Here is a 23,411-nt window from a genome sequence, read left to right as displayed (position 1 = left end):
TAAAAACAATAGCAATAAAACACATTGGGAAAATGCATTGTCATTTAAAACATCAATCGCTCTAACTTTTGCAAATGCGAGACCTATTGAATTGGAAATGTTTGTTTTTAGAGTTTGGGTCGTAACACCATGAATTTCTTTAATGTATAAAAAAATAAAAAAGGGTTTTTTAAATGCATTACCTTTGCACCATGTTTGAACCACTAGACATGTGTTTTGCACATTAACAACTTATATTATTTTTCAAGCCAGCTCCTCTGACAGTTTTCTTTGATTTGCACAAGATCAGAAAGTGACAAGTGGCTGAGCTGAAGCATAGAACTGACCAAAGAGACTAAAGTACATTGATTCCCAATGCGAAGGTGTAAAACAGCAAGTGTAAAACCTGGCAGGACACTCTCTAGCGGTTTAAGGCCATCTACACTGAATTTGCCTTGTCAACCTGCTGACAAATTTCTTTATCTATAAGTGGTAAACAAGTTGACATTATCTTTTTGCCAATGTCGCTGTGTGCAGAAAAGTAAAGAAATTGCAGCATGAATCAATCTTTTCTTTACTACAAACCAAAAAGCAATTAAAAATACAAAAAGTAAATGCCACATACACTCTCTAGCATCGAAACCTTTCGAAATAATGTATTGCTTATACTGCTACCCAAGAGCAGAACACCACAGAAGGGAGCTAGGAAGCATAACTTTAACACAAACGCCCCTCAATCCACTCAGATTTGTTTGACTCAAGAGCAGTCTGGCGCTATACCAAAAGAAACCAAGGCATGATTTTTGTTTAAAATAACATGCACCGATAAGGGTATGATAAAGGATGAATTTTTTTCAAGGTCAGACACAAAACATTGTGGAAAACCATAAATAGGTGCAAGCAACCTGAGATTGACATGAAAGCCAACATATCCTGAGCAAGGATTGGCTCTGTGGAGCACTGCATACAATGATGTCAGCAACAGACGTATGGCGCTTTAAAACTGGCCCCCTGATGAAAACCAGGGGGGTCTTCCTCACAATTATATTGTTTTTGGTGGTACAGTGATGCAATGCTGTGGAGCTCTTTAATGTAAAGATAACTTACCTATTGTCAGCTCAACATTATACCCAGAAGGGCAGGCCTGGGGTTCCCTACTACAGGATTGTTCTTCAGTGCTGATGCACCTCACACACAATATGGCATTGCCTAGAGAAAAGATGGAGAAACCTTCTGTTACTACTTTGCACCTAAAAAGAATAACACAGAGGTACTGTATCTAGAATAGTTTTACACAGCGTATGGGTCATAAATAAGGCTCCCTGTTCTCAGTTTTAACTGATTTTTACAGATAAATACAGACAGAAAACGATTTATTTTCCTGTCTGTATTTATTTTCAAATTTGGATACACACAGAAATTCGGTTCTTTTTCGAGTGAATCTATATGCAGCTGTCAGTCATAACTGTCAGGCCCAAAAAACTGAAATCTAGTATTAAACCTTAACCCCTTCGGTGCTCATGGCGGTCGGGAGCCGTCATGAGACGCAGTGGGCTTGTGCTCATGACGGCTCACGGCCATCATGACACAAGGCCCCCGAAATCCCTCTGTTGTGTGGGCACCGGAGGGATTCCCTTTACACCCTTAGAGCCTCGGGAGCTGGGTAAGAGCTTCCCCAGCTCCCGAGGCCCCCCTGGTTTCCCTGAAAGGACGTTGCGTTAACATAATTTCAGTGAAACCAAAACTGAAATGAGCCAGGAGGCTCAGTTCATTTTCCTGTTCTACCTGCTTAGCCCCCTGAGCACGTAGAAAGACGAGAGAGGTATCGTTGGAAAGGAGAGAATTTCCAGTGGATCCCTGCTTGGAGATCACCCCAGGAGGGCTATCCTCAAGCAGGGATTCACCCACTAGACCCCAGGGAGGGAGGAGCAGCCCCTTGGGCATGGGCCTTTGCTCCCCCCAATTAAATTTGGCACAATTTAGTCTTTTTGCAACCCCTGGAGGGCAAAAAGCCAACTAGACACCAGGGATTTTTCGTATATAAAAATAAGGGGGGGCTGCCCAAAACGGGCATGCCCATGTCCCCACCCCCCTACAAAAACAACAGTCTTTCTGCCCCCCCCCCCCCGGCAGAAAGACTGTCAGATGGGGGCAGTAGGAAATTAGGAAATTTGCGTCAGCCCAGTGACGCCACAACTTTCCCACACAAAAATGTGTGAAAAAAAGTGATTTTTTTTCAGCTAAACTTGATGTTTGCAGGGGATACTGGGTAAGGAAACATTGGGAGATCCACGAACGCCATACCTCCCTGGGTGTCTAGTTTTCAGAAATGTGTGGGTTTGGTAGGTTTCCCTAGATGGCCGCCGAGCATGGGGCGAAAAACCCAGGGGACCCCCCCCCCCTTGCAAAACCAGGTCATTTTGAGATAGGCAATTTTGATGTTGCCTCAATACGTTTTGAGCCCTTGCCTGTCGCGGGTACTTGGGCTTTCAACACGAGTGAGGCACTATTTTTATCGGGACACCCGGGGGAACGCTGGGTGGTAGGAAATTTGGGTCATTCTGGTGACGCCACAACAATATGTGGAAAAAGTGATTTTTAAGCTAACTTTGAAGTTTGCAGGGGATTCTGGGTAAGTAAATGTTGGGGATCCACGCAGACCATACCTCCCTGGAATCCCCAGGGTGTCTAGTTTTCAGAAATGTGTGGGTTTGGTAGGTTTCCTGTTGTAAATCAGTTCTTCATGTAACATGGCTGACAGTGGTCGTTAGCCCTTCCTTTGTGTGCTTACTTTGTGCCCCCCGGGCCACCCGCTGCCGCCCGGACCTGCTGCGTGACTGTACCCCGCCCACCCGAGCCACTGAGAGCACTGAAGACGGCGAAGGAGGACTGGCGGTGGCCGAGAGCTCGGAAGGTGTCGCGGCTCAAGATGGCGACCTGAGGGGAGGAACAGGTCAAGACGACCCCGGCGCCTGCATTGCCAGCGGAGTCGAGGGAACATCCCGACTGCCCAGCGGGCCATCGGTGAGTGGGGGAGCGAGTGTGCCGCCTGGGACCGGACGCCCCCCCCCCCCGACCTTCCGCGCTGCGGCCGCCCGAGGCCGGGCCTGGAGACGTGACCGACCAGCCGGGCCGGGGCCTAATACACACGGACACCAAGGGCTGACTGTTGGGTGCTGCTCCCCCCCGCCCCCCCCCCACTGCCCAGTGGCGAGCGCGCCGCTCCCCCTCCTCCCCCCGCTCTGGGACACGACCCTAGCCGCTCGGCGCGGGCGGGGACTGACGCCGGGGGGAGAGGCTGGACATCGCCGGAGGTGTGCTGCAATCTGCGGGTAGGAGGGAGCGGAGGCCCGAGAGCCCAGAATACGCGGGGAGCCGCCACCGGCGAGGAAACAACCTGCTCGCCTTCTGACGCCGCGGCTTCACGCGGAGGGACGTTGGGGCCCCATAGTTCCACGCCTGGAGAGGCGCGAGGACACGGGAGGCACTGGGGGGGAGGCGACCCACGCCCCCGCCTCGCGCTGAGAACTCAAGAGTTGCCACGCTGAGTAGACCGCAGCGAACTACAGGCGCAGACTGCAGTTGCCCAGGCGTTTGGTCACTGGGCGCAACGGTGTGGACTACCCGTGCCGGCTGTCCTCGAGGCCGACGCGACGCGCCACCGACGTTTGCTGTGCCCCACCGCGAGCCCTACTGCGATCATTGGCGATAGAATTGGCACATGACTGTACCCTGCCATCAGTGCAGCCCATTCCGCATCCAGTACCTTTGGCTCGTTGAGGCTGCCAACCTGCCGGACCCCTATACGCTATTCGCCTGAAACTGCGTCCCGCTCTTGCCCACCTGCACATACGACCCACATCGACACTGCGCGTGGCCCATGTCTGGAGGGGGTGAAGACGCGCACTGGAACCGGAGGCACGACGCTAAAGGCGAAGATACCCAAAGCAGCAGCTAAGATGGATGCGGAGCAGGTGACGTCCAAGCTGGATCATGTGCTGGCCGTCATGGAACGGCTGGGGGAATCTCTACAACAGACTCGCTCTTCCCTGGAGACCAAGATCGATGGCGTGGCGATCGACTTGACACACCTCAGGGCCGACCACAAGAAACTGCAGGACCGCACTTCGACCCTGAAAGAGACGGTGTCGACACTGGCACCCACAGTGAGCCAAGCGGATAAGCATATCCAAGACCTGCTCAACCGGGTTGAATTTTTGGAGGAACGCGCTGAGGACGCAGAGGGACGGGCACGAAGAAACAACATCCGGCTAGTAGGCGTCCTGGAGAAATGGGAGGGGATGGACCCAGTACGGAGGGTAGAAACCTGGCTCCTGGATCTGTTGCCGGAGGGCGTACTGTCGCCTCACTTCGTAGTGGAGCGGGCTCACCGAGTCCCCACACGTCCCCTCCCAACAGGCTCCAATCCCAGGCCTCTGATCTTCCGTGTCCTTTTTTTTTTTTTTTTTTTTTTTAAAGACCTTTATTACATCATGTCACATGTACACAGCATACCGCCTACAACCCATTGGGCCGGCCGCATATAGTAAATCATTGCAATCCTTCCTGTTTCCTTACACAGCCAATGTGCGGACAACCCGGAGGCCCGGCGGCAAAGCTAGGCATACAGTACATCTTGTTATTGCAGCGGGCACTGTCATGATGCAAAGGTTCATGCTTTTTCTGTTTGTGTAAACTGTAAGAACAATAACCTTAAGTTCTGAGTGCATATGTCCTGTTCTACCCGCCCTGTATTCCTCATCTGAGAGAAACATACGTAACACAAGTAATAATTGGCTGATAAATAGAGAACTCCATATTTTCATGGCAAATACAGATCAACATGGTTGTATGGTCTAGAGGGGATGTTCAGGCATAGGGGCGATATAACTCCCTAGTGTATATCTTCTGGGCCTGTATCCCAAATGCACATTGCGATCCCCCCTACCGATCCCTATTCATTGTGAGATCTGTGGACATTTCTGCATCGTACAATCAAATTCCCGCAGGCCACTCATTCTGGGCTATTATCATAACACTTTGTAATCAGTGTTACGCCATATTCTATAAGAGTACCGTGAACTCAGTCCACCGAGTAATGACTCATGTGTGTCTCGATAGGGGGCACGTAGTGTAATAATTAGAGTCTTTCAGCAATCTCATTAATCCTCACATCGTCAGCATCTTGCAACCATCAGTAGAAGACTCTGCAGTGGCCAATAAGTATTCCCTTAGTGGGCCCCAGATGTCCCTGGCTCTGCTGTGTATTGGCTGTGTATCGGCATATATCTCATTCTGCTCCTGACAACATATCAGATCCGTTAGCCAGTCCTTAAATTTCGGGGCTCGGCCACGACCCCATCTACATGCCACTCTTCGCTTTGCTAGCAACAGTGCGACATCCATAAACTTTCTGTGTACTTTGGGTATGCGCCATGTAAACCCTAAGAGCATTATGAAGGGGTCTTTATCAAACTGAACCTCCACCATCCTTTCCAATGCCGTATGAACCTGAGTCCAGTAGTCAAACACACGTGGGCATGTCCATGCCAGGTGCAGAAAGCCTGCGCCTTCCGCTTTGCACCTCTCACATCGGTCAGTATCTACTAGGTGAAACCTCTTCTTTTTTTCGGGCGTATAATACATTCTTTGCAAAAATTTATAATGAATAATGCGCAGTCTGCAACTGGCTGAAATTCTCGAAGTAAATTCACAGCAATACGACCATTGGACCTCATCAATGTCCCTACCTATATCTACACTCCAATGTTGAAGGGCCCTACATTGCTTTTGTGCATACTGCCCTCGGATGCTACGGTACAGATAAGATACCATATGTTTACCATCCGCTGACGTAAGCAGTAGCTGCAGTGAAAGAACCGTGTCCGGCTCCTTAGGAAACTGCGGTAGAATCGCCCGTAACCCCTGCTGTAGCAGCACGTAATAAAAAATGTCTAGTGGCGCGGGTTGGCTACCGTGAAACAATTGCTCACGCGTTTATAAGTTCCCATGCTCAAACAGATCACCCCAGGTGATGACCTTTAGTTTCGCACACATCCTGTGGAATCCCCGTTCCTGCAATAATGATAGTAACAGGCAATTGGCGCAGTATTCGCCGCCATGCATCAATTGTACATGTCACCGTGGTAGCTGGCGTATCAATCACATGTACTGGGCCATAAATAATGCCCTTCAATGGAAGAGGATGGGCAATCCATTCCTCCACAGCCAGCTGCGGCATGAATGGTGTGGGTTTATACCAATTATAGGCATATTGTGACTGAGCGCTCAAGTAATAAGTCATAAAATCAGGGACATCAAATCCCCCTCTGATGTAAGGTTGCGTTATGACCGACCAAGCCAATCTCGGTTGCTTGCCTGCCCAAAAAAGTCGCAGCAATTCTGACCGCAGCGTTTTTTTAAAAAAAGCACCCGGATAGTACGGGATATTCTGAAATAAGTACAAGAAACGAGGCAATATTACCATCTTTAATTAGGGACGCCCTACCAGCCATGGTGAGCGGCAGAGATATCCACCGTGTGACATCTTCTGATAGTTTAGTGATGGCAGTACCGTAATTGAGCTGCAACGTCTCATCCTTCACGGTTGATATCTGGATCCCTAAATAGCGGAGATCAGAGTTGCACCACTCCAATGGATAATCCAGTGCAAACCTGGCCACCGCAGGAGTCAGGGGAAAAAATTGCGACTTTCTCCAGTTAATTTGTATTCCAGATAATCGTCCGAAGACCAGAAACTCCCTGAGTAAGGAATTGACATTAGCCTGTGGGTCTACCACATAGAGTGTTAAGTCATCAGCATAGAGGGACACATCTATTTGACGTTGGAAACATTTAAAAGCACTTTGTTGATGTAATTGTCTGATACGACATGCCAAAGGCTCAATCGCAATCGCGAATAATAGTGGGGATAATGGGCACCCTTGTCTGGTACCTCTGGTGAGGGAGATGGATTCCGACAGTTCCCCATTAATAAGCACTTTCGCCATCGGGTCTGTATAGAGCAATTTGATCCATCCCACAAATATTGGGGGGAACCCCATCCTGTTTAGAATGGCAAACAGGTAGCTTCACTCGACTGAATCAAATGCTTTTGTCGCATCGAGGAATACTGCAGCTACAGGGAGGTCTGGCGCTATTGTCTGGATCAGAGAAAAAAAAGAGTACGTAAATTACTAGGAGTGGATCGTCCCGGGACGAATCCAGCCTGATCTGGTAGAACTATCTTGGTCATTAGCAGGGAAAGTCGAGTCGCCAACACTTTCGCCAGTATCTTGGCGTCACAGTTTATTAAAGAGAGTGGTCTGTATGAGTCACACTCAGCAGGGTCTTTATTTGGCTTTAATAGAGAGGTGATGACCACTTCCCTAATTGATCTCGGCAGCTTTCCTACTTCCAAGGACTCTTCATAAACCTCCTTGAGGACTGGAGCCATTATATCAATATAGCATTTATAGAACTCCGCTGGAATTCTATCTGATCCCGTCGCCTTGCCATTACTCAGGGACATGATTGCATCCCATATTTCATCAATCTCAAGTGATGCCCCAAGGAACTGTCTATGTGTGTCACTCAACCAACACAACGCTATATCGTCCAGAAAACTCCCAAAGTGTAATTCCCCATCTTGGTGTGTGGTATATAATCTCTCATAATTAGCCCTAAAGATGCCTAAAATACCCTTTGAGTCTCGACAGACCTCACCCTCCGGTGTGTGTAGTTCCAGTACGTGTGTAATACCCCGTGGCGTCCTATTGACTTCCGCCAATGCACGGCCTGGCCTTTCACCTTCACAGTATAGTCGTGCCTGCCAATGCTTGCCTCTGAACTTAGCCTCCCTATCCGCTTCCTCCTCATACTGCGTGAGCTTGTCTCTGAATAGCTTCTGTATGGGGCCCATTTGTTCCCGAGTCATCTGAGATTCCAACACCTTCAATTCTGTTTCCAACTTATGAAGTGTCACTTTAATATCCCTAAGTACCCCAAAGCTTTTAGCAATGTAATATCCTCTTACTGTCACCTTAAACGCCTCCCAGATGGTTTCAACACTTTCCACCGACCCACGATTACGAGGAAAAAACTCTGAAATCTCCTCACCTAGTTCCTTTTTAAACAGCTCATCCAGAAGTGCCGTGGGTTGCATACGTCACGCTGGCTTGGCCTTATCAAATCCCGGCATTGATATTTGCACCAACACCGGACAATGGTCTGAATAAGACCGTGGTAAATGAGCCGCCCTACCCAAGTTAAGCACTAGCCCCCTGGACAGAAGACAGTAGTCCAATCTCGCCCACGTGTCGGCATGTGTGGTAAAATGTGTGCCCTCCCGGACACCTCCATGCGTATCGTTATCGTTAACTGGGTTTTATATCGCGCCAAATCACCGTCAGGTCTCAAGGCGCTTCTGACAGATACAGCAACAAGAAAGTAAGTTGACAGGGAAACAAATTGTCGGCCTAACTCACAGAGATCCAAAGGCATCTCTGAAAAGGAGTGTCTTCAAAGATTTCCTAAAAAGGAGGAGGTTAGTTTCTTTGCGAAGGGCCTCAGGTAGCTTATTCCACATTTGAGGGGCTTGGATTGAAAAGGATCTCCCGCCTTTGGTTGCCATTTTAAAGCGCGGACATGATAGCAGTTGGGAGTTGGAAGATCTTAAAGCTCGCTTGGGATTATAAACTTCAAGCCTCTCTTTTATATAGGCAGGTGCCTGCCCATAGATTGCCTTATGGGCTATGCACAGGCTTTTAAATTCCACCCTTTGCTTTATGGGGAGCCAATGTAGCCTGTGCAATAATGGGGAAGCATGGGTCTGTCTGGATGATCTGAAAATTAGCCTTGCCGCATCATTCAAAGTGACCTGCAGGCGGTTGATTAGATTTTTTGGTAGACCTAGATATAGTGCATTCCCGTAGTCAATCCTGGAGACTATTGTTGCCGAAACAATGGTTCGGAGCATATTTATAGAAAGTAAGGGGACTAACTTTCGCAACTGCCTATTCAGGTTAGTGCAAGTTCCAACGACGGCGGATACTTGGCTGGTTATTGAGAGCTCCTGGTCGATCTTAATACCAAGGCTCTTTACACTGGGGCATGGCTTTGGGGTCGGTCCAAGTTCCTGGGGCCAGAACAAGTCATTCCAAGGTGAGGTGGCCGTTAAAACCACCAGGACCTCCGTTTTATCTGGATTAATTTTTAGTAGATTCATCGTCATCCAGCTCACCGTGAACCATAATATATTCTGGGCCGTGGACTGAGCCGATGTTGTATTGTCGATACTCAGCAACAGCTGAGTATCATCGGCGTAATTAAAAACTTTACAGCCCATGTTCACCAGGGAGTCTATCAGTGGCTGTAGATAGAGGTTGAACAAGAGTGGCGAGAGTGCGGACCCTAGCAGGACTCCGCACTCCAGAACACCCACCTCAGAGACACGATCTGCTAGTTGGATCCTCTGAGTCCTCTCTAGCAAGAAAGAATTTAACCATTGGAGGGCCTGGTCTTTTATCCCAGCCACAACCAGTCTGTCCAGAAGCAAGGCATGGCTGACAGTATCAAACGCCGCTGAAAGATCTAAAAGTATCAGGGCGCTTGGTTTTTTACTGTCAGCCATGCATCTAAGCTCATCCAGCACCGAGAGCATTACTAACTCGGTGCTATGATGGGCACGAAACCCCGCTTGCCGCTCCTGGAGTAGATGACATGACTCCAGGAAGGGTGACAGTGATTTTAATACATGCTGTTCTAAAATCTTGGACAGAAAAGGTAGCTGGGATATTGGCCTGTAGTTTTTCAAGCAGGTCGGATCAGCCCCTGGTTTTTTTATCAAGGGTTTGACGCGTGCCTCTTCAAAACTAGCTGGTAATAGGCCTGTGTCTAGGGAGTTGTTTAAGAGGCCTAGAATCTGGTCCTCCAAAACGGGGAGCGCCATCCGAAAGATTCCAGGGGGGCAGGGGTCTGCGGGGGAGCCTGACTTAGTTGAGGTGGCGAGCTGTCTAAGAGTTATAGGATCTATACTGGGGAATCTAGAGATAGTAGAGGTCGGAGGAATTTGGGGGGGCCGATAAAATAGTAGGCATATTAGGGATATCCTTCTTAATATCTGCCAAAATGGTTGCCACTTTCTCAAGGAAGTAGTCTTGGAAGGTGTTACAATCTATTACTGTATCTACCCGTTCATCCTTCTTACTTAATTCTTTTAAGATTTTGAAGGTTTCTTTCTGGACATTTACTGCATTTTTTATGCGGGTTTCCTAGTAGTCCTTTTTAGTTGATACAATCAGTTTTTTGTACGTCTTCAGAGATGTTTTATAAAGTTCACGGTCTGTATCATCTTTAGACTTCCTCCAGCATCTCTCAAGGTGGCGAAGTTTTCTTTTTTGATCCCTCAAGCTCTGGGTAAACCAAGGGGCCCCTTTTTCCGCGCCCTTTATTTGCTGTGTCTTTTCCGGGGCTATCTGGTCGATAGATTGTCTAAGACTCGCAACTATGGTGTTATAATTTTGATCTAAATCTAGATTATCCTGTGGGCTCGTTGACTGTTGTACATATTTGGAAAGGACGCCGGTTAGGGTTACCGAGTCAACTTTTTTCCACTGACGCACTTTTTTAGTTTTTAACGGGAGTTTGGCCTGAGGACTGTCCTGTGGGACATCATACAAGAGCAGATGGTGGTCAGACCAAATACATGGTACAATACTTGTGAGGGCCACCTTCGGAATAGAAGTCCAGATTAGATCGAGGGTGTGGCCCTTTATATGAGTTGGGGCTTCCACTAATTGTTCAAAGCCTAATGCGGTCATGGAGGTCTGTAACTGACGTGTTGGCAGATCTTTGTCTGCCTTGTCCCAATGAACGTTAAAATCGCCTGTCACCAGGATTTTCTTGTAACGAGTGCATATGTCTGATACAATGGGGAGAAAAGGTCATTAAATACCAGAGTACTTCGTGGTGGACAATAAACAGTAAGTACAATAAAACAGGTATTATTCAAAGTGATTTTTGCTCCAAGTAGATCTACAGAGTTTATTGTTTCAGCTAGGACTTTAGCCACTGTTAGCTGTTTTTTAATAATAATTGCTACACCTCCACCTCGAGCATCGTCCGGACGATTATGCCAGATCATATCATATCCACTTGGGAGAGCAGCTATGATGTCGGGGGAGGAGTTTTCGCCCAACCATGTTTCAGTAAGGGTCAGTATGTCGATAGTCTCATCCTGTAAGAGAGTGAATATTTCCAAGTGATGTTTCTGGAGTGACCTAGTATTTAAGGTGGCAAGCTTCAAAGGAGATAGTTGGCAATTCTCTCTACGACTAGGAAAACGTAGGATGTTAAATTCCTTTAGGATGGACAACGTTGTGGAGTTTACAGTATGCCCACCTGAGTCCAGTGATAGAAGGTCATTTGCAGAATAAGACAAACGCCTACCAGAGGGCCTGGTCCCTGAGCCCGATCGAGCGCGGACGAGCGCAGACGGGCAGGACTCTGGCACGACTCCAGCGCAGGTCGGGCGCGTCCGCTGTACGCGTCCGCTGCGCTGAGTCATCACCGTCTGTTTTTGTAGCGCTGCCAGAGCGCGTCACCAGCCCGGCCCAACCCAAGATGGCCACCGAAACCGGAGACCCTGCCCTCGGCGTCTACACTCAGCCGAGAGCCGGTCCAGAGGTGAAGGGAGGGGGGAGAAGGAACACGAAGCGCCAGGAAGCGCAGGGGAGTCTCTACACACTTCTAAAATCAAGTGTGCAAAAACACCATCAAATATGTAAAGAACGATTTTACACAGTTTAAAATGCAGCTAATTAAAAAGGAAAGGTAGGAGACCTCCCGGCTTCCGCCTCAGGAGGGGAAAATAGCTGTTGTCAGAATGCGTATATCGCCAACTATCAATAAGCCCATCTTCAGTAATGATCCCATGTAGTGCATCCCTCGCAAGTCTATTGTATTGGGGGCTCCCTTCTGACCTATCCAACCCTGGGGTCAGAGTAACATTAAAGTCTCCGCCCCAGAGAATATGCATCGATCTAGTGTTCAGTATGTTACCCCACAATTGCGTGAAAAAATCAGACAGATCCACATAAGGTCCGTAACAATTCACTATAGTGATCGTATCAGTACCAAGTCTACCCAACAATACAATAAACCTTCCCTCTTTATCTGTCTGCTCACCAAATTTCACAAATGGCACAGTCTTTTTGATTAAGATCGCCGTGTCCCTGGCATAGGCAGAGTATGAAGAAAAACTCCGAAAGGCAGCCCATTTGCTAGCAAAGGAACAAGTTGTGTGTGGGCTCAAATGTGTTTCTTGCAACAAAGCAATGTGTACATTATGCTGTTCCAGATAAGCAACAACCCTCCTGCCCTTTCGGGCATCATTTAGTCCCCGCACGTTCCAGGATAGGACTGATAGTCTAGTTACTCGACCCTCGCCTGCCCTGTCCTCACGAACCCACATGATCTGAACAACCAATCACAGCAGAACTTATCTTGTATCACTTGATCCCCCAGTTTGTTCACAAATAGCCACAGCACACATAGCACCTCAGTATAAGTAACTTGTAAAATCACATTCCAATGAATCCCCAACATCGTCCCGATCCGCATAAAGAAACCCCTGAACTGTCCCATCCCACCCTCCCCCCACAAGAAACTCCCATCCCTGGCCCCTTCCCACAGCAGTCCTGACCATCCCCCCGCCCACTGAAGCAAACCCCAAACTGCCAGCCATTTGCCCTCCCCAACCCACCCACACTTGCCCCGAGAACTAGGGCCAATATACGCCCAAACCATAAACAAACTTCTTGGGTATTTCCCGATTGGTTTCAGAACCAGGTGGCTACACTTCTCCCCCTCACTGCTGCCAAAACCACAATGTGACTCGTGGCTTGACACGATGACCCTGAGGGGTGTCCAGCGGTAGTATCTTAGGCAATTCTGGTGCCATACCAGTAAGTAACAGTATCATTTAACAAAAGAGAACAGAATAGAAATAAGCCACATATTATCAAGATCCCACTAACACTCGCGTCTCAGCACCTGCATCAATGGGGGACATGCTAAAAAAAAACATTCGGTGAGGTCCGTTCCTCCTCCCAGGAGGAATTTCTGTCCAACAATGTCTGTCCCCCCATACAATTTGTAAGGGCGCCCTTCATTACAGTTGAGCAATGATCACACACTCACTATTCGACGTTCTCCATTTCGTTGTGCATTGGGTCCGGCTCATCTTCCGCTCTCCCAGCATTCCTGTTAGCACGCTTATATTGTTTAATGAAATCCTCAGCTTGTTGAGGGTTGGAAAAAAATTTCTGACGTCCTTGATATGTGATTCTTAGTTTAGCCGGGTAGAGCAATGCATAGTCAACTTGCATATCACACAATTTGGCCTTCACAGCTAAAAACTTTCTCCGCTCCTCCTGCACCACCTGCGTGAAGTCCGGATACATAGTGAAGGAATTGCCATCATACGATAGTGTCTTGGTATTGCGGGCCGCACGTAAGGCCGCATCTCTGTCTCTATAATTCAATAGCCGAGCGATGATAGGCCTGGGAGGCGCCCCAGGTTTCGGTGTAGGGGCCAAGGATCGATGCGCTCTCTCCACGATGAATTGCGGCGAGAAAACCTCCGCACCAACGGCCGCCAATAACATCTTTTCAACGTACTCCCCCATCATGCCCACATTTGTCGTCTCCGGAATTCCCACTATGCGCACGTTATTGCGTCTACTTCTCGCCTCCAAATCCTCATTCTTAGCCGCAATAACACAGAGCAGGTTGTCCATTCTGGAAAGTTGCGTAGTGTGTCTCGTGGTAACATCTTCCAAGTCCGATATACGCTGTTCCGCCTCCTTCAAACGGTTTTCATGAGCATCTAATTTATGAACTACAGCATCCATGCGCGAAGATAGTCTATCAACTTTGTCAGCAATCGTCGCAAACCCTTGCCTCATTTCGCGCAGCACTTCCTGCAAGTTAGCCGTCGATTCCGAGGACTCTCCAGTTGCATCAAGTGTTCCAGCTGGACCGTTCCGAGGTCCTCCAGCGTGATTTGACTTCTTGGTGGAATCAAAAGTAAGTTTTGGTTGTCTCGTGTCCGTCTTCCCCATCTTCGCGTTGCTCTAGGTGCCCAGGCTCCCAGCAGATCGTCAGCTCGTAGGCCGAGATAGGTTCTACCTACAGAGCATCAAGGAAAAATAAACCTTCTCAGGGGTGGTATACACGGACCACTGCTCTTCACTGGGTCCGCGCACTTCTGCGCACTAGTCCCTCAAAGTCCACTGTGAAACCTCTTCCACCCGCTTAAGAAGCAGCATCGCCAGAGTATCACCACTGTATCACCACTGCAATGGCTGGGCACGACACAAACGTTCCGGTCCCAACGATAGAAACTTCCAATATGGCGGCACTGGCCTCACAAGACTCACGGGCACCACATTAGCATGGACTGATCACAAAGCTATCATCTTCACCATAAAATCACGGACCCCCAATCCCCCTCAATGTAGACCAAGAAATAGGATAGGAATTAGGCCATGGAAAAACGCAGATATTCCGCGGTTCATGGATATTCTGACCTCCTCCCCACTTACAGGTTCCAATAGTCCGGATGTATTAACAGCCCAGTTCCAAGACTGGATCCAGAATGCGGCTAATCAGGTGGCCCCGGAGAAATTTATTTTCTCTAACAGAACCTCCCCTTCTGCAAAATGGTTTACGGAGGAGCTTAGGCTACATAGACAACATTGTAGGAACTTGGAGAGGCGGTGGCGCAAGCAGTATTGCCCTGTAGCAAAGCAATCTTATAAAGATGCTCTGGCAATTTATAAAAAGGCCATCACTACGCAAAAAAAGGCTTTCTTCTCCACTCAAATTGAGACTTCTCACAATTCAGCGAGAGAGCTGTTTTCGGTGGTAAACACTTTGTCCAACCCCCCATCAGGACCTGGGATTGAACCCTCACAAACCTTATGTGACTCTTTGGCTACGTTCTTCTCCACTAAGGTTGCGGATATTTACTCTTCCTTTACCGTAAACACTAGAGGAGAGAACAGGGAGACAAGTCATCAAGCTCATAGTGGATATGCCATCTTCCCCTCCTTTCAGCCAGTCACTATTGACAAGGTTAGCAGGCTCATTGCCATCACCAAGGCAGGCTCTCCGCTCGACCCATGTCCCCCGATGGTGATGAACGCCATAAATGAGGCAATCTCTTCCCCTCTCACGGATATATGCAATGCTATATTCCAAACTGGCATATATCCAGTTGGCTGGAAGAATGCGGTTATAAAACCTCTGCTAAAAAAACCATCTCTGGACCCTGCAGTCTCAGCCAATTACAGACCAATTGCGGGTCTTCCTTTCCCAGCAAAAGTCTGTGAAGCCCTAATGAACCACCAGCTCTCGGAGTTCGTCGACTCTCATAATCTCTTAGACGATACTCAGTTTGGGTTCAGAAAGGGCCATGGGACCGAGACTGCACTTATAAAGGCATCTGATGAAATTAGATCCATCATGGACCAAGGAGGAGCAGCAGTCCTTATACTCTTGGACCTGTCCGCGGCCTTTGACACGGTCGATCATGCAATCTTGATCGACCGTGTCACAGCCCTAGGGATTGTCGATGTGGCAAGAGATCTTATCTCATCTTTTTTGAACAATCGCACGCAGACAGTAAGGTTGGGCAACTTTTACTCTCCTGTTTCCGCAACCCCATGTGGGGTCCCCCAGGGCTCCTCGCTAAGTCCGACGCTGTTTAATATCTATGTAGCGGACTTAGCGAGGATAATAAAAAATCATGGGTTGCGTCTGACGTCCTACGCAGACGACACCCAATTAGTCCTGGCAGTGCATAAAGATGGTCCAGTGGTGGCAGCAAAATTTCAAGAAGCAATGCTGGTCGTTTGCGCCTGGATGTCAACAAATTGTCTGAAACTTAATTCAGATAAGACCGAGGTCATGACCTTTGGCAACCTATCCCCTGAATGGTCACCCATCTGGTGGCCCAGCCAGATGGGCCCCCCGCCTGTTCCTGTTGCCAAGGTCAGAAACCTGGGAGTCATTTTTGACAGTAAACTGGTTTTCAATCATCACGTAAATAAGGTAGTGTCATCTGCCTTTTATGTTTTGAAGAAAATAAGGAAACTCATGCCCTATCTCCCAGTATCAGCAGGGAAAACCCTTATCACAACTTTGGTATTTTCGAAAATGGACTATGGGAATGCCCTCTTTCTGAATACTCAAAAACAAGTCCTACTGAAGCTTCAGTCTATACAGAACGCGGCAGCCAGAATTTTGCTTGGTATCCCCCGACGCCATCCGACAACCATAGCAATTCGACAGCTTCATTGGCTAAAAGTGGAAAACCGCATCAAATTCAAGGCATTATGTATTGCCTACAAAGCTATACATAATACAGGACCTAGGTTTCTACGAGAGGCTTTCCAATTGTACACCCCAAAAAGACAGCTCAGATCCGCAAATATATACATGCTCCCAGTCCCTCGAACTAAAACAGTGACTTGGGGAGATAGGCGTTTCATGGTAGCTGCACCCAAGCTATGGAACACCATCCCTCTCAGCATTAAAACCGCCCCCAACTTGGTAGGCTTCCGTAAGCTTCTTAAGACATGGTTATTTGACCAGTAAGCCGGTGTGTATTTGGTCCTTATCTGATTAACCACATGCGCCGAGACACCCAAGGGTAATTGTTGCGCAATAAAAATCTCAAATAAATAAAATAAAATAAATAAGTTTCAAGCCCTTAGCACTCCACCCTTCGTGTCCTGGTGAGAGGGACAGCACAGAATCCACAGCTCCACAGGTGTCCCCTTAGTAGTCTCGCTGGTAGCAACGCTCCGCCGGCGCTACAGTAAATAACTGCGCCGGTGCCTCACATCGTCGCCAGCCATGCACCGCCCGCCAAACTGAAAAATCTTACACTCCAAGGGGGCGCTGTAAATTCGGGATCCCCGATGATAGCACTCCAATGCTCAACAGTGATAGGAGTGTGTAGTCCCATGCAGCGCTAATGAACAGCACAAGCGCATACCTGGCTCCTAGGTTCCCCAGCAGCGCTGTACAGGAGGCCGGCACTGCACTCAGCCTGCAATCAGAAGAGCCTTAGTCCCGTATCGTGCGTAGCCAGGAAAATGCGGACAGAAATCATACTTGGTCCCCCGTAGGGCACACTTCACAGCGCACCGAGGCTCTCCGATCCCGGTAACCTCCGATGCTGCAAGGCACTGCAGTTACGGCGGCCGCAGCCGCGATTTTTGCGCTCTTCAGGGCCCCAGGCCACACAGGAAGCCCCAGCCTCGCGCAGCCGGCGCGGCCGATCACGGAGACAATGCCCTCCACAGGGCCAGGCCGCCAAACTTTCCGGAGCGGCTCCGCAGCCCAGTTCAGCTCCGATTTACATCAAATTCAGCCAGAGGGTGTCGGAGGGCCCTCGGTTCAGGTCCTCACAAGCACAGCGCCCAAAAGTGCCTTAAAGAGGATGAATATAGGATGAATATCGCTGGACGGCGGGAGCCCTACTCAGAGGCTGCCATCTGCTAGTGCGCCACCTAGCGCCCCATCTTCCGTGTCCTTAACTACAGGGACCGCGATACGATCCTGCGGGAATCCAGAAAGCTTGGTGACATACGGATAGACAACACCACGGTGATGTTTTTTCCTGACTACACGATACAGGTGCAAAGACAACGTCACTCTTTACTCATAGTGAAAAGACGATTGCGCCAGGCGAATCTCAAATACTCGCTGCTCTTCCCCGCTAAACTGAGAGTGGTGGCGCAAGACAAAACGCACTTTTTCACTAGCCCGGAAGAGGTCGAGGCCTGGCTGGATGGAGGAGTAGCTGAGGCGCCGCGGAGAGCGCCGGGGACCACCACGACCACACGCACACGAGGGTCAAGACGACACCGCAGGCGTAGAACACCCACACCCCCCCGCACACAGGAGGGGCTGACTCATCCTCCACCTACGGATCTGATCCTGCAAGAACAACAGGATTCGCTGCGAAGAGTCACGGAGATCAGCAGCTCACCCTCACCGTCTAACGCCCCAAATGCCAGTCCGACCACGTTTCCAAGCGATGATGAGGCAATCTACAGCCTGACAGACTCCCAACAATCTACGGATCCTCCGGACGTCACTCCACAGACAGTGGACCTTCTCGGCTGAGAAGGCCCAGACGACTCTTTTCCCTTGTGGTGTTGGGCTGGCGTAGCAGCGCTGGAACTGTTCAGGACAGTCTTGCGGTGAGCGACCAGTATAGCAGAATGCTGCGGAAGCTTCCCTGCCTGGGGGCGAGCGATGTGGAGACACAGTGAGTACCATACTGACATGCACACATGACTCTATCCTCTACCCCGAGGGGAACATTGCCTCAGCTGCATCCGCATGCCTGCTGGAGACTTCCGCCTTGGCCCCCCTTAGAGGTGGGAGCTCCTCCACATCTCTCCCTCCACCTTCCGACACTAGGCGGCTCCTCCCTCATCTCCATGCTTCCATCGTCCTGGGGGGGTGGATTCATGGACCTACCTGTCGGTCACAACCTCTATCTTTTGGCCTGGGAAGGGAGGTGTTACCCTTGCGGACAATATTGTTCTTCGGACTGTTGTTACGAAAGTCATTCCTTACCCCCCTTGAACTGTATAGTTTACTATAGCTCATTTGAGTGTTTGGACGGCGACATGTTGTGCAGCCGACCTTTTGGTATTAACTATAATGTTGCCTTTGCCTGGCTTTATATTTTCCCTTTTTCCCTTACCCTCAAACGCCCGTGGGGGGTGATGCATATTGTGTTGATGTTTGACAACGATGTTTGACAACGATCTGGGGTGGGGATGGAACCGGGAGGCCAGTGGGGTACCGCGGGTGGGCGTGGGATAGACATGAGTGGTAAACATGGCTGATATAAGGATTTGCACCTGGACTGTCAGGGGAATGCACACGTCAGCTAGACGGTATCAGATTTACTCCTATCTCAAACGCCATAAGATAAGCATTGCGCTACTCCAGGAAACTCATTTAAATGCAACGGAGGTGCGCGCTTTACACCGTAGATGGCATGGACAGCTTTATGCCACGGATTACTCCTCTTATGCACGAGGTGCCCTATTGTGGGTCCGTCCTGGGAGCCCCTGGGTAGCCACGGACACACATGTAGATCCCGAGGGCAGATATGTGGCGGTTCAGGGTAGATTGGATGGACAGCAGGTAGCGCTGGTATCCCTATATTCCCCCAACGTGGACCAACACAGCTTCCTTGCGCGCCTCTCCACGACAATAGCAGCCTGGCGTGCGGCCTCGTGGATACTGGGAGGTGATTATAATTGCGTACTGGACACGACGCTTGACCGCTCCTCCCCGCCCCCAGCCGGTGCACGGCACCTCGAGGGCGCTGCTCGGCTGGGCCGCGCAGTGGGACCTACATGATGCTTGGCGCACTCACAACCCCACGACAAGGGTATACTCATATTACTCTGGCGCGCACAAACTACATGTACGCCTAGATAGATTCATGGTGCCGGCTGACCTCCTCCCAATAGTCACTGACACACGATACATGGGACGCACTCATTCTGACCACAACTCACACTTCCTGACGATCGCTTGGGAGCGCCCACACCCGCCCGTTCCCACCTGGCGATTTCAACCGGCGCTACTGCTAGATGCGGCTTTCCGCGACTCCCTTCTCACCCAGACGGCTCAATATTTCGAGGAGAATTCTGGTACAGCGTCCTCTCCCCAGGTGGAGTGGGACGCCTTTAAAGTAGTGATTCGCGGCCACTGTTTGGGTACGCAGGGACACATGAGGCGACAACTAGAGGGCGAATTGACACGACTCGAGACCGATCTGCTTGATCGGGAGCAGGACGCAGTCGATGGCGCTGCCGACCCATTGACAGAGACACGCGCGGAACACACACGCCTCCTAGAGCGGCTACGTACTCTTAATTATGCTGCCCATTCGGCACGAACACACCAACTCAGTGACCGACCTGGCAAGCTGTTGACATGACTGATCTCTCAGGAAGACCAAATGACCCCGGTAGCAGCGATACAGGTAGATGGGACAGGCCTGCTGTACTCGCAACGACACATACATGACGCATTCACGGCCGACCCTCCCCCCGACATAACTGGGTACCTTTCCCCCCTCCTGATGCCACAACTAACTACTGCACAGCAAGACGAACTCGGAGCCTCGCTCACACCCGAGGAGCCCCGCGACGCCGTCTTTAACCTATCCAATGGCAAATCCCCCGGCCCGGACGGACTGCCGGCGGGTTTTACAAGGCTGGCTTGGACATTCTTGTTCCAAACCTCCTGAAAATGTACGCTGCAGCCACAGAGGATTCCTCTCTTCCGCCCACGCTCAACGACGCTAACCTGATATCCCTACTCAAACCCGGAAGGGACAGCACACGGATGGGCTCTTACCGTCCCCTGGCCCTCCTCAACACGGACTATAAAATATTTACTCCCACACTAGCCCGGAGACTGGCCCCTCTGGTTCCACTCCCGGTGCACCATGACCAAAAGGGCTTTGTTCCAGCACGCCACACCTCGCATAATATACGCCGCTTATTCCGCATACAGGAATACGCCGTTCGACATTGGCCTCGAGCGGGGTGTCAAGTGTTGGACCTCGAAAAAGCGTTCGACTCAGTTGAAGGGCCGTACCTAGGGGCGGTCATGGAGAAGTTCAAACTGGGAGGTGGCTACGAGACCATGGTTGACCTACTCTACCACAAACTGACTGTCTGGGTCCGCACCGGTAAACTGCTCTCTGACACTATTCGAGTGCGGAGAGGCACCAGACAGGGCTGCCCCCTGTCGCCATTGCTGTTCTCCCTGGCCACAATTCTACGGACACAGGGACGGGAGTGGGGAATTCCACTGGCAGAGGGCCTTCATGTGGTCTCGCTATACGCAGACGACCTGCTCTTATACGTCAAGGACCTGACTGCTATCCCAGAATCCCTGGCCGACATTTTCCGCACTTTCGAGGGCATGTCGGGTTTGCGGGTTAACTGGTCCAAGTCGGGAGCCTACTCCTTCAGCCCAGACACGCCTGGATGCGACATCCGCCTCGGTGGAGACAGGCTGCACTGGTACTCCACTACATTCCGGTACCTCGGAATCTATATCAATTGAAACCCGATGGATATTTTGGAGGGAAACTTGATGAGAGCGATTGCTTCCATTCGAGCCCAAATCGGCTTTTGGAAAACCCTACCCCTTAACGTACCTAGCCGTGTGACATTGGTAAAGGTGATAGTCCTACCGCGGCTCTTGTATTACCTTCTCTAATATTCCCATGTACGTCCCCAACAAAGTGTTCCCGGACCTTGAGGTCCTCATTCGCGACCTTGTCTGGAACACGGGCAGGCCCCGGGTGGCGCTGACTAAGCTATACATGGCCACTGACTCAGGAGGCCTGGCGGTCCCCAACATGGAGCTGTATTACTTAGCGGCACAACTACAGTGGGTTTCGGGATGGCTCTGTGGGAAAAATCTGGGTGACACGGCCTCGGATACCACTATTTGGACCCAAACACAAATTTGCACATTATTTCACCCTCTGGCTCGACCCGCTTGCCCTTCCCAGTTATACCTTGCGGTGGCACGCAAGTGCTTTCTCCGATGCCTGCGGCTCACCCGGGCGACGACGCCCTATGCCCCGATACTCCCTCTACTGGGCACCCCGGGAGCGGCGGGAGCGTTCACGGACGCCCAGCTAACCAGCTGGACACAGGCGGGAGTGGAGACGTTGGGAGACCTCTACGCTGACGGCGCGCTCCTCTCTTTCGCGGACCTCGCGGCTAGCGTGGACCTCCCTGCAGGGCAATTCCTTCTGCATGCGTCCATAATACACACACTGACCGCCTCCTGGGGCGATGCGTCGGAAGAGCTGCCGATGCATCAATTTATGCAATATCTGCATGTCATGGTCAATGGCTCCCATGTAATACACTGGCTGGCGCAAGCCCTGCTAACCCACACGCAGCCTTCCACCTCGCCGCTAAGGGAGAAGTGGGCAGCGGACAGAGGAGGGGACTGGACTGATAAGGAGTGGACGATGATATTGGCAGGGCCGATTAACGTCCCACGTAATCCCCGCTTTAAACTCATCCAATTTTACATCTTGCACTGAGCCTATCTCACACCTGCCAAAATCAACAGATATTTCTCCACCCCAGACGCAGCCTGCCAACGCTGCTCTTTGGCGGGAGCGGACCACCTGCATATGCTCTGGCACTGCCCCACATTCAAACGTACTGGGACGCTGTCACTACGTTGCTCACACAATGCACTGCCGAGCACGTGCCGCGCACATGGGAAGCCTGTATCCTAGGGCTCTACAAGCGCACGAAATTGAACAGAGTGCCAACACCATTTTGGGATATGGGGCTTATCACAGCCAAACGCTTACTTACCAAACATTGGAAAGCTAGCAACCCCCCACACATCAGACACTGGCACACGTCTTTCATCAACTGGGCAATAGCGGAGAGTGCGGTGCTCCTTCGGGAGGAAACTGCGGGTCTCCGGAAGTTCCCCATTGCACAGCTCTGGGACGATCTCCTCAAAACCTTTCAACAAGCCTGCCAGGTGCCAGAGTTAGCTTGAGAAACACCGATCCACTGTCACTGCGCCGATAAGAGACATTGGGAAAGCACCATAACACCCCCCCCCCCCCACTTTCTACCCGGCGACGCACTTATATTGCCGCTGGGGCTCCTGTCTTTCATCGACTCTGCCTGCGCTCGGACCACGCCATACTCACACCCGTACTCTCGCCCCTGACCGCCAATGTCACATGCCCCGCTGCTACTGACAACCGAACCCTCCATATACGCCCTACAACGCCCCCTGCACACCGGGCCTTGCCCGTACCCCCTCTTTACACATGCCCACTGTCCTGCCACACATACGGCAGGGACCCCTATTTGGGCTCCCCTCGTACTAGAGAGAATGGCCCCGCCACACCCGCCCTGGGACTACCGACCTCCTTACCGAGACTGCAGAGACCCCCCCCACCCCCACACCACGCCATTATGTGTTAACGCACTCGTACCTCCCACCCTTTCCAGTTTTCCTTTTCTTTTTTTTCTCTTCTTACTTTCTTTTATATACTGGTTCATACCTTAGTTCAATTACCGGTCACGTTCCCCGACCGGGCCTTTCACTGCTGTGGACAAAGACATTCCACATGCCGTGACGACACCGAGGGATGTCACGAGACTGCTGCCACGATACACATCTGCTACGGTAACATGCTACAACCTCCTGCGCAATTGGAATATAAGCCATGGCTAAGGCAGGCACCCCCTCCTGACATCAGGGGGCCGAACCCGAGTGCCGCCCTTTACCCCCTGGCGCACACACTCACGTGCTCGCCA

Source organism: Lissotriton helveticus, chromosome 7 (genome assembly GCF_964261635.1).
Source record: "Lissotriton helveticus chromosome 7, aLisHel1.1, whole genome shotgun sequence".
Lineage (NCBI taxonomy): Eukaryota > Metazoa > Chordata > Amphibia > Caudata > Salamandridae > Lissotriton > Lissotriton helveticus.
This window is presented reverse-complemented; position numbering follows the sequence as displayed.